This window comes from Sorghum bicolor, chromosome 5 (assembly GCF_000003195.3).
Source record: "Sorghum bicolor cultivar BTx623 chromosome 5, Sorghum_bicolor_NCBIv3, whole genome shotgun sequence".
Classification (NCBI taxonomy): Eukaryota; Viridiplantae; Streptophyta; class Magnoliopsida; order Poales; family Poaceae; genus Sorghum; species Sorghum bicolor.
Genome location: NC_012874.2, coordinates 63,575,147 through 63,587,838, shown reverse-complemented (window position 1 = coordinate 63,587,838; position 12,692 = coordinate 63,575,147).

Here is a 12,692-nt window from a genome sequence, read left to right as displayed (position 1 = left end):
AGAATATGACGATCAGAGCCAGTTTCCTGTCACTGTCTGTCTATAGTGACAAACTAGTTGTCGTCACAGAAGGTGGGTCACTAAATAGCTTTTCTGACCACTAGATGACATCGTCATTGATACAATGACAATAGTTCTCTTGTCATAGATATAGTGACACGACAAAATCGTCATAAGTATTGAACATAAAATATATAGTGACATGGCCCATGTGACGTGTTAAATGATGTGGCAAGTGACGTGGCAATCCACACTAGGCCCATATAGCATGGGCTTTTTTATTTTCATTTACGATCAGCCCAAATCGCACAAATATTTTCGGTCCAACTACAAATTGACATTTCTTTTTTTATTACAACCCAACATTACAATTCTAACCCATATTGTGGGCTTGCACAGTTAAAATTTAGTCACACATTATAAACCACATAACCAATCATATATAATTATTATATTATAATGTCGAGCCCATATAAATCAAGTCAAATACATAACAATATGCTCATATTACAAAGTCACCAACTGTGGTAAACAACAAACACCAAACCAGGCCAGGCAGCCATAAGATGCAAATCTATATCTACACCTAATAATAAAGAGGCAAAATTTCAATCTAATTTTTTTGTCCATCTATTTTTGGTCCATCTTTCCATAACTACCAAACAATTGAGAGTTTCTTTTAAGTGAAACACCAAAACAGGCCCGGCTGCCACAAGATGCAAATAAGTAATAAATTTGAAAGTCAGGTCAAGCCAAACTTAGATCTCTTATTCCTTGCCTACATCCAAGTTAGAAAACATACATCCATTAGAAAAAGACTGCAAGAGAAGAAAGATATTTGGAACAGACGAAAAAACAATATTAAGCACACCTTATCTATGCCCGTCTTTGGTCACATCAGCAGCAAGCAGTACAGAAGTTTCTGTATATCTTTATTTCTCTCTGCCAAATGTGGCAAACTTTATATAGCATGTACCAAAGTAAAAAGATACTTGCATATACCATAACCCATTTTCTAGATACAAGCTACATGGCATTGAATATAAATTTAAGCAAGGGATTACAAAGTTGGAAAATGATTGCAACGACCTATGCAATCTAAGGCTAGCAGCTAGCAACTGAAATTCATTTTGCATACTGCAAATCTAGTATTCATTTGAGATGCCACTGCCACCAGCCCACCACAGCCCATATAGACACTCATTGGAATACTCATTTAATTAATTTGGATAAACTTGGAATACTGAATAACTAAGCGAGCAAATGCATTCAGAATATAGTACATTCACTATAACAATAGGAATTAAGAAAGGTGGCTTCTCAGCTGCTCTCTTGCAGCTACCGAACTAACCAAAAAGAAAATCTGAAAGCTTGCTACTATAGATTAATTTGATTCAGCCAAAACAAAAGAAATGCATGCAGGTACTTTGAATAATTGGTAACAGAGATAGATGTTCTATATTCTATTCTAATTCTTGAAGTACATCACATTAAGATTAAGAACTACATAAATCTATGCTGATGAATTTGATCAGGACACTTGTTCCTCACTTCCTCAGAAAGAGAAAACAAGGTGCGTATGAATTTTGCTCTCCAAAAGAAACTACAAAAATACTATTTTTTTTGCTTTAGGAGTGGGGTAGATATAATTATCGCTACTTTGTGCCGGCAGTGGCATCTGGCAATGGCTAGCACCTAAAACTTCATCAGGTTGTCTCAAACCGAAGAATGAGACTAGCAATATTCAGTAAAACAAGCTGACAGCAACATGGATGTAATTGAACACCCTCTCTATTGATAATAAAAATTGCTATATACAGGCTGCTAGCTATGAAAAATATTCCTAGTAAACACATGCTGTTATGAAAAACTCAATATATCCTCTATTGGAAAAAGACAACTTACTCAGAACACATGGATATTGTTCAAAACAACATGCTGCTAATAAAAATTAAAGAAAAAAAAAGCAATACCTCAACAGGGAAATCCTGGCCGCATCTACAAAAGGCACATCAGATTGCGACGCCCGACCAGCAAAGCCCGTCGGAGGAACCAGTAGACGCGGAATCAGATCGACACTTTCAACCAACCAACCATCCTTTGCACAGCCAGCCACCATGGTGAAGTAGTGGCAGTCCAACAGAAGACGTCGTTGGATCTACCGGCCTTGGTCGGATCGAGGACAGGCGGCCCTCTCCGCAACACCCTTGGCTGGATCAAGGACAGACGACCCTACTCCACCATGTTCCCCTTCCACACCATCTTCCCCTATAACCACAGAGGGGTCAGCAGTAGAACGAATGCTTGGAAATGCAGATGCGTGATGTAGTACACTACCTTGGACTTGGAGGCGTGGTCATATCTGAGCTCACATCCTCAACTGTTGGCAGACGGCAGCATCACTACCGAGTCCTCACCACCATGCCTACCTAGGACACTGGAGCCGTGCGTCAACACCTCAGATGGCCAAGGCCGCAGCGCCACCCCTGTCGACCTAGGCCATGCCACTCGAGAGAAGGTCAGGAGAGGGACGGAGTCTGGTGAGGAGGGAGGGGCGGCCTCTAGGGTTTCTCCTGGGAGGACGGAGGTGTTGGGTATTTTAAACGAAAACAGAAAAATCCGCAAGCGCATGGATACCGATGTAGCCTTCACCCGGGAGTATTCCAGAGTAACGATTTTCCACAGAGAACGTGAGTGTACTAATTAAGATCCAAGATCGCCCAAGGATAACTATATAATTATTTTTTTGGTGGGAAGAGAGGAAGTTTCCTGAGAGTTCCCTAGTTGATCTAAGAATCAAGAATTACTTCAAAGATTATTTATATCGGGACATCAGAGCACTAACCACAGAAAGAGATGAGAAGGGGGCTAGGAAGGTCTGACTACGGTCCTACAAACACCGATCCGAACGAGGTGGAATACGTCGACCGTTAGGGCTGTCACTACCCTAGGGCTACCACAACAATCCGCAGGATTGGGTGCAATTCCAGGTAATTGTAAGACTAAACACCACGTCTATTCTATTAATTACTACTCTAATGTTTCAAAGATTAGAGCACTTGATGGAAGCGGGAATCCAATAAATAACTTGAATGTAAATAAAAGTAATTAAAGAACTCATGAATTATGAGTTGAAGAACCTGGAGAACGATGAAGAACGAACCAGTTGCTGCAAAAGTACAATGTTGAGGAAGATCCGACAGATCCGGCTCCTCCTCCGCTCTCCTCTTCTCTCTCTCTATTTTCTAGATTACAACTAGAACTAACTAGAACTAGAACTAGAACTAGAGGAACTAGAACTAGAAGAACTAGAACTAGATCTAGATGAACTAGAGGTAGAACTAGAAGAACTAGAGGGATCCTCTCTACTTGGATGAAGAATTGAAACCCTAACTTTGATTCTGTAGAAGAGGTATGATCTCCAGGGGCTATGGGGGTCTGGTTTTATAGTCCCTTCAAGTGAATATGGGCCATTGGATCAAACCGACATTGATTGAACGGTTATCCTTGATCCTTTAGGTCGGTGGAGATTGATCCCGAAAGAGAGTCCTGTTTGGACTCTAGGAGGGGGCGGGCGCCCAGGTCAACTGGGCGGGCGCCCAGTGCCTGGCCCCGTTCGGCCTCCGCTTCCTGCTCGTTGCTTCTGGAGTCTTCTAGATGGTAGAAAATTGCGCAGAATGTTAATATCTCTATATAAACCCGACGTGTGGGCCTTTCTTCCTTATTTCCTGATAACCCCCTGCAGAAATAGACAAACACCAAAACTCATGGAATTCTGTCAGATAAAACCCTAAGTCTGGGTGTTGGTTGCATTTGGATCATTTTCCATGATTAGTTGATGGTTAAATATGAGCATTAAGGACCGTCAACAAGCTCCCCCAAGCTTAACCATTGCTCGTCCCTGAGCAAAGATGGACTCAAGAGTTTCTGCAGTGGTTTCATGCCTTAAAGATATACATGCGTTCAAACAAGATCTCATCTCTGGGTTAGGGTAAACTATTAAGATTTAAACTTACTCATTTTTCCTTCCACCATGGGGCTTGCAACCATCACCTGTGTCTTGAGCGGTTAAAAGATAGAACGGTCTAGTCAAGCGCCATGTCTCTTGTTCTTCGATTAACTATAGCTCTGGAGTTTTTGCATATTTTCAAATAAAACTCAGAGATTCCTTGTATGACTCTCTCTAGTCTCTCATTTGTGGTATATTTGGGTCCTTACCAAGGCAGTAATGGTGTATGCCTTCTCTCAAAGTATGTGGTATTTTTGGTATGAGGTATAGTGGCATTGCCTTCTCTCTCACCCTACTCTAATAAGGTTTTTAATATCTGGAGCTCATAGGTGGGAGATAGTTAATACATACTTACAAGACATTTATTGCATAGTCAAACCATGGATCCAGAAGAACAAGTCAATAAGTCAAATCAAGATGTGCATGTGTGGCGAATGAATGGTGTATGGTAATGATGGTGATAACAATGGTGAAATTTACCTTTGCTCTTTTGAGGGAATACATACCTTTCTTGCTCTTTTGAAACTTTGATGAGAATGAGATGCTCTGTATTTTCTTTTTCTTTCCCCTCAGGTGGGTATCTTGTACCCCTAATTCTACTGTCGGACACTTGTCCATTTTTACCTCTCGTCTCACTTTTTCTTTTCTTTCGAGGTTCCGGGCACTTGTCCCTTTTTATTTCCTCATATCTTTTTTTTTCTCTTTTTTTATGAGCACTCATCTCTTGAAATAATATAGCAAGTGGTAGTAACCAAGATAACTTGAGCATTTATTTCACAGGGAAAAACATAAATATTTTTGGCTATTCTCTCCCGGATTAGGAGTAGAATATTTTTGGGTGGTTTTGGAGATGGAAATGGGTGGATATATGTGGATGCGTACTTCCGGAGTAGAAGCAGCATGTGTGAGTGAACGTGCAAGTGAATCTTAATTTTAACCACATGACAAGCTCCTAAGGGTCTACACAGCTTGACCACACTCAATGCTCATAAGTAGTAAAGTAAATGTGTGGCTCAAAGTCTAGCAAGCATGTATATATGGCTGTGGTAGGAATTTAAACTCTCATCATACAGGAACTCATCATGCAACATTTTAAAGATTTTCAAAGATAAAATTCACCAGAATTCTAGCATCTCTAGGAACAGATAAACAACAGCTCAACCTTCCCATATCGTATCCGTTAACGACTTAGACTTTAGATCAAGTACTCTTCCCACAAGCTCAGGTTTAGAGCAAATCTTAATTAATAACAGTCATGCCTAAACTTGAGAGAGATTTCAATTTTGAGAACTAGTCATGGTATAGCAATTATTCATCATTTCCATATGAGAGCTTATCACGAGGGTTCATAGCAAATTTTATTTATTTATTTATTTAGCAAATTAAGCAAAGATATATATAAGCACAAAATCTTTATTTGAGGTTTTATGATTATGCATCTTTTTATTATTTGAGTAAAATATAAACGTGAGTAGAACACTTAGCTGGATAAATGGGGGTGCTCTCCCCCAAGCTAGATTTTGATGTAATTTCTTCTGATGTAGCGAGCAGGTGGCGGAGTTGTATTTGAATGTCGGCAGCACCCTGACAGCGATTAGGATGTCCTCCGTCTGCTAGTCTTCTTTGATCCTTGAATTCTGTGTGTTGACGGTCCTTAAGTATCAAATTTAATTATCAAATAAACAAAGAAAAGGATCCAAATGAAATCAACATCTAGACTTAGGGTTTTATCTCACAGAATTCCACGAGTTTTGGTGTTTGTCTATTTCTGCATGGGGTTATCAGGAAATACGGAAGAAAGGCCCACACATCGGGATTACATAGAGATATTAACGTGTTGTGCAATTATCTTACATCTAGAAGACTCCAGAAGCCACGAGACCGAAGCGGAGGCGAAACGGGGCCAGAGGCAGGGCGCCCGCCCTGTTCCCCTGGGCGCCCGCCCACCTCCTGAGTCCAATCAGGACTCTGCTTTGTGGGAGATCTCCAATGACCTAAAGGATGAATCTAAACCATACAATCTATGTCGGTTTGATCCAACGGCCCATATTCACTTGAAGGGACTATAAAACCAGACCCCCTGGCCCCTGGAGGAGAGAGCCTCTCAACCCTAATTCATTGTTCCTCAAGGGAGAAGAAGCCTCTGATGAAGATTAGAGCCACCACATCAATTAGATATCTAGATTAGCATAGCTACATAGGATTAGAACTAGAAGGAGTCAATCTTCGATTGGTTTCCGGATCTGTCAAGAGGATTCTTAATAATTCTCTAATTGTGCTTCTAATTATTTTCTAATTATCTTTGTTCTTCAATATTATGAATATGACTTTGTTCTACTTCAATATATTGCTTATGTCTTTGCTCTACTTGCTTATATTCAAGATTATATTGTTCTTAGTTTATCATAGTTATGTACTTGGCTTAGTTAGATTGGATCTATATACATGCTTAGGATCGTATAGTGTTTATCCATCGGATTCATGGGTAAATGATAGATATTGTGTAGGTGTGGTGCTTATATCGTATTTATCTGCGATTGTACCCAATATGCCCGATCGTGGGGTGGTTCGTGATAGTGACAGCTTCATTGATTCTTATATAGTCCCCCTCTCGTGTATTGGGCTGGCAGAGCAATATTATTACAGGGGAGTGATTGCTATGTTTCTCATTTACCTTGCTAATATCACGATGCATGGGCGTAGTCTTGTCTCGCAATGATTGCTAAGTATGCTTGCACTAACTATGATAATGCTAGGCTATATAGTTGAGAATAACTTAGGGAATATTCTTGTGGTTCGTTCTAATACCATGCTAATGACTTTCTAGAGTATCTAATTGAGGTGCTTATCATATTTATTATGTGGCTAGATCAGACTAATTATCTTTATTACTATTCATTATCTCATATATCTTTTATGTGACACTTATCCCTGTATGAAGAGTTAGATATAATGTTCTCAATTATACATGCAATGATAGATGCTCAATCTCATATTCTATTCTGTAATCAATTGTGATGATTGCTAATCCCTTCCCAGTGGTAAAAATATAAATAACGATACCTGGAATACTTCTCGGTTAAAATGCTGCATCGGTATTAATCTGTGCGCTTGCAGATCCCATTTATTATTTATTTAGAAGAGAATTGCATATTTCAATACCGCGTCTCTTATATCATGCTGGGGATGACAACTTGGCTTAAGTGGTGTGAGGGATAGGTTTGGCATTTTTGGCACCGTTACTAGATTTAGAGAACTTAGTCTACTTTTGGTAATGATGTTAAGAATACCCAACAAGCATTTTTGGCGCCGTTGCCGGGGAAGGTTGATTACTGTTGACACCATTTTTGGGCACGTGTCTAGGATGGCAGGATATGGTGGCGGTACGATGCGGGTTGCTGATGAGGATGGTTGCCGATGAGGGAGAGGTTGAATGTGACTAAGTCCACGGGCAGTAATATGGTGCCGATAGCTGGATAAAAAGGTCTGCCGATGACTATGGCAAGGGGATTGCCGATGATGCGAGGGAGGAGTCCGGAAGCTGCCAGTTGTCATATGGAGGAGTTTCGGTTTGTCACGAAGGATAGTTTTATTATTTCCTTAATTATTTGCATCGTTTTGTATACGGATTCCGTGTAGTTTGGAATTCGAATTCTAATCGTGTCTGGTTGTAGCTCTTTGAGCAGGGTATAAATATAAACCCTAGGACCTTGTAATAAAAACCAGAAAATCAATCAAACACACGTTTTTACTCATATTCCAGCATCTACTTTTCGACGACTTCGTCATACCTTTTCTTTTTTATTACGAGTTCTTAGGAATTCGTCGACTTAAGCTCGGCGTGTTCTCGAGTTCCGCGTGAGTACCTCTTAGCCGTGACATCCGGGCGCATCGCTGTTGTCAGGACTAAAGTATTCGAGTTATCACCTTTGCCGATAGTAAGGTCAAATCGGCTGGCACGCCTTAACGTTTGAATCGGGTATTAGCCCTTTGTGTTTGCAGATCAGTTTTGCATCAACACATCTTTTGGCACGCCCAGTGGGACAGATTCAAGATCAAGATCAACATGTCGATCTCTGACCTCGATCAAGAGAACGTCATCCCCGTGACGGAGGCCAACCTCAAGGATGAGCAAAAGCAAGCTATTGCCCAAGCCATGGAAGAGTTCAAGCAGCAATGCCTGAAGTCTTTCAGCATAAACAGGAGCGGCGAAGTGGTCCAGAAAGATGCACTGCCGGCACCACGGAAGGTCACCTTTGACGCCAATCCTGGCAAGCTTCAAGATATGGTTGACAATGCCATCAATCGAGCGTTGATTAACCAAGCTGGTGTACTGTCTAATACGGTTTTCAACGCCGTGGCAAGAACTTTCAAGGAAGGACAAATCCCGCCAGATTATGTGGGGCCCTCCCATCATCAGCCAATGGCACCAGAGGTCACGGCTCCATCGGCTGCCTTGACGAATGCAAGTGCACAGTCTGCCGTCCCTCCAAGTACATTGGGGACTACTGGTGCACTATCTATGCCGATGGCAACCAACCCACAAATTTCAGTTGGGCAGCATAAACTGACAACAGATATGTTGGCATCGGCAATGTCAGGGTTGACTCTTCCTCCCAACTGGTGGGGTTATGGTATGCCTCCAGAGTTGACGCCGGGAACATCACAAATAACTGACATGAGGGGCAAAACTCCTATGACATCGGCACCTCCCAATGCGCCGGTGAACCAGAGTCCTCGGTATACCACAACTACTACTGCAAGGCCTCACACTGGGAATCCTCAAGATTCAATGTTTCAGATGCCCAACGCATCGGTAGAGTCAATGCTCATGCAACAGAGGCCTATGGCCCAGTCGGGGTATGTCAATTCAACGACGGTACCCAATTACCAATCATCGGCAGCACCTATGCCGATGAACGCTAATAATGGATGGCTTGAACAGCAAGCCTTTCCACAATCGCCCCAGCAGGGTTATCAGACTACAGGATTCCAGCAAGGGCAGGTCTATCCCGGGTTCCAAGGTCAGGGGATTCCCAACCAGCCAATAAATTTTGGACAGCAAATCGGAGGACAGCCAATCGGTGGACAGCAGTCTGGTGGTCCGCAGATTGCAGGACAGGTGACCAATACAATGTTCCATGCAGGTCACGTCCCGAACAGACACGTGGAGGTTCGCCACCAAGTGCCAGATCCGCAGCCGCCTCATCGGCAAGATGCCGATGCGTATTGGGCCGATAAGATTGCTCAAGTAATGAGGGAACAATTTGGGATAAAACCCAAAGTCAACACTTATTCTTATCGGACACCGTATCCTCCAGCATATGATTTGATCCCGCTTCCACATCGGTACAAGGTACCGGATTTTACAAAGTTTTCCGGACAGGACGACACGTCAACCATGGAGCATGTCAACAGGTTCATTATTCAATGTGGAGAGGCTGGTAACAGGGACGAATTGAGGGTTCGTCTATTTTCATCATCATTGTCTGGATCGGCCTTTACTTGGTTCATATCATTACCTCCCAACTCAGTAATTACTTGGGCCGATCTAGAGAAGCAATTCCACAAATACTTCTTCTCGGGGGTTCATGAGAAGAAGATCACCGACTTGGTCAAGTTGAGGCAACGTAATGATGAGTCGGTTGAGGGATTTGTGCAGAGGATACGAGAGGTCAAGAATAAATGCTATAGCCTGGTTCTGGATGATCGGCAGCTAGCCGATTTGGCTTTCCAGGGTTTGTTGCCACATATTAGGGATAAGTATGCTTCTCAGGAGTTCGAAAGTTTAAGTCATTTGGTGCAGCGGATATCTGATCAAGACATCAAGCCTTTCGAGCCTAAGAGGGCATGGAATAAGAAGGTGTCATTTGTTGGTGAAGCAACAAGCTCAGATTCCGATGAGGAACCAGTAATCAGTTTGGCAGAGTGGGTAAAAAACAAGAAGCCGATGTCTTGTCCTTTTGGGCAGAAGGAACCAGAGAAGTTTGCCTTTGATACCGCCAAGGCCGATAGGATATTTGACTTTCTACTTCAGGAAGGTCAAATCAAACTGTCACCTAACCATGTGATCCCATCGGCAGAAGAGTTGAAGAGGATGAGATATTGCAAGTGGCATAATGCAACTTCACATGACACCAACGAGTGCAAAGTATTCAGACAGCAGCTGCAATCGGCTATAGAGTCCGGGAGAATCAAGTTTGACAGTTCCAAAGCCCAGAAGCCGATGAAGATAGACCAACATCCATTCCCGACAAACATGTTGGATGCTAAGGGGAAGGCTAAGGTCTTAACGTCGGAGACAGCTGAGAAAAGTGCATCGGTAGATCCTCAGCATCAAGTTACTACTGCCGATGCAAGAAGTAAGGGCTTGGTCCAGGAAGGAACTAGTTCAGGAAGGCTTCCTCGATCTGGTATCGTCATAACTCATAGGAGGCCTCGAGAAAAATGGCAACAACGGGAAGATCGGTATCGGCGCCAGCAGGAAGATTATCAACAGGAAGAAGAAAGACGCCGACAGGAGTGGAATCGGCACAGGGATCATTGGAATTGCCCATTCTTCATCCATTGTTGGGAGGAAAATATCAAGCTTCCTACTGTCAGAGACTGCCCTGAATGCAACGGTTATGATCGGTACGATAGGAACGATCGGCGTTATCATGATGATGAACGGCGAGCTAATGGGCCGATCAGAGGAAGGGTGTCAGTTCATGACCGGCTGGGGGGCAGATTCAGTGGGCACAACAGACTCAGTGACCGTGTCCAGTATTTTCCCAGGAACCAAGAGGAGCTCGAAGGAATGGCTGATGCGCGGGTTCCCGATGAATTCATATTTTGCAGGGATGCTAACACGCATCGCATGGAGTCAAGGGAGAACCGACGCCCGACGGCAAGGCAAAGGCCACTTCCTCCATGGTGCCCTCGAGGATTAACCAAGACGCAGAAAAGGAGATTACAACGAGAAAGGCAAGAGGAGCTAAACAAGGGAGAGAACTCTGGAAGTCGGCAGCCGTCGGACACTAAGAGGGAAGGTCCATCGGCAGGCGTCAACATGGTCTTCATGTTGCCGATGGAGTTTCTTGCACCAGCCAGTGACGATGAGTTGGAATTTTCTGATCAGATAGCTCAGTTGGCTCTGGATCCGATGACGGCTATCTTTGAGAAACCTGCCGATGACGAGAGGCAGCATCTTAAAGCTTTGTTCCTCAAAGGAAGGGTTGATGGGCAGCCAATGACCAAGATCCTAGTTGATGGTGGAGCTGCTATTAATATTATGCCGTATGCAGTATATCGGAAGCTTGGGAAAGGGGATCAAGATTTGACCAAGACCGATATGATGCTCAAAGACTTTGAAGGAAACGTGTCTCCAGTCAAGGGGGCGATATGTGCAGAGTTGACCATTGGCAGCAAAACCTTGCCGACAACTTTTTTCGTGATCAGCGGAAAAGGTGCCTACAATTTATTATTGGGGAGAGATTGGATTCATGCCAATTGTTGTGTCCCATCTACAATGCATCAGTGCTTGGTTCAGTGGGTAGGTGACAAGATTGAGATCGTCCCAGGAGATTCTTCTTATGTTATCGCATCGGCAGAAGCGGATACTTACGAAAGGACCAGGTGCATTTCAGGAGAAGCTTGGGAGAAAGATTTTCTCAAAGTTGCCGATTATGAGATTCCACCGATCCAAGCAGTCGGTTCTGACGATGATTTTTAATGGATAGATTCGCCGATGATGGAAAATTAGGCCAGGGATTCACATCGGCCGATGATTTAGTAGAAGTAGATATAGGTAGTGGTGATAAGCCTAGGCCTACTTTTATTAGTGCTAAATTAGATCCTGAGTGTAGGAGACAATTGACTAGTTTGTTAAAGGAATATAAAGATTGCTTTGCTTGGGATTATACAGAGATGCCTGGTTTAGACCGATCAATTGTTGAACATCGGTTGCCCATCAAGTCTGGATTTCGGCCACATCAGCAACCAGCCCGCCGATGTAATCCTAACATTCTACCTGATATTAAGGCCGAAATCACTAAACTTATTGAAGCTAAGTTTATTCGGCAGTGTCGGTATGCCGAATGGATTTCCAATGTTGTTCCGGTTTACAAGAAGAATGGGAAGCTTCGGGTGTGCATTGATTTCAGGAATCTCAATAAAGCTACGCCGATGGATGGATACCCAATGCCTGTCGCCGATCTACTGGTTGATGCTGCGGCTGGCCATCGGGTCATCAGCTTCATGGATGGTAATGCAGGTTACAATCAAATATTCATGGCAGAGGAGGATATTCCAAAAACCGCATTCAGGTGTCCTGGTCATGTTGGACTATTTGAATGGATAGTCATGACTTTTGGGTTAAAGAATGCTGGTGCTACTTATCAAAGGGCTATGAATTTTATATTTCATGAGTTCATCGGCAAGCTCGTAGAGATTTATATTGATGATGTGGTGGTTAAGTCTGGAGATTTCTCAAAGCATCTTGCCGATTTACGAAAAGTGTTGGAGTGCACAAGGAAGCATGGATTGAAGATGAATCCCAACAAGTGTGCATTTGGCGTATCGGCAGGGCAGTTTCTTGGTTTCATGGTACATCAGAGGGGTATTGAAATTAGTCGAAGATCTATTGATGCCATCAATAAAATAGTGGCCCCTACCAATAAAACCGAGCTCCAATCCTTGATCG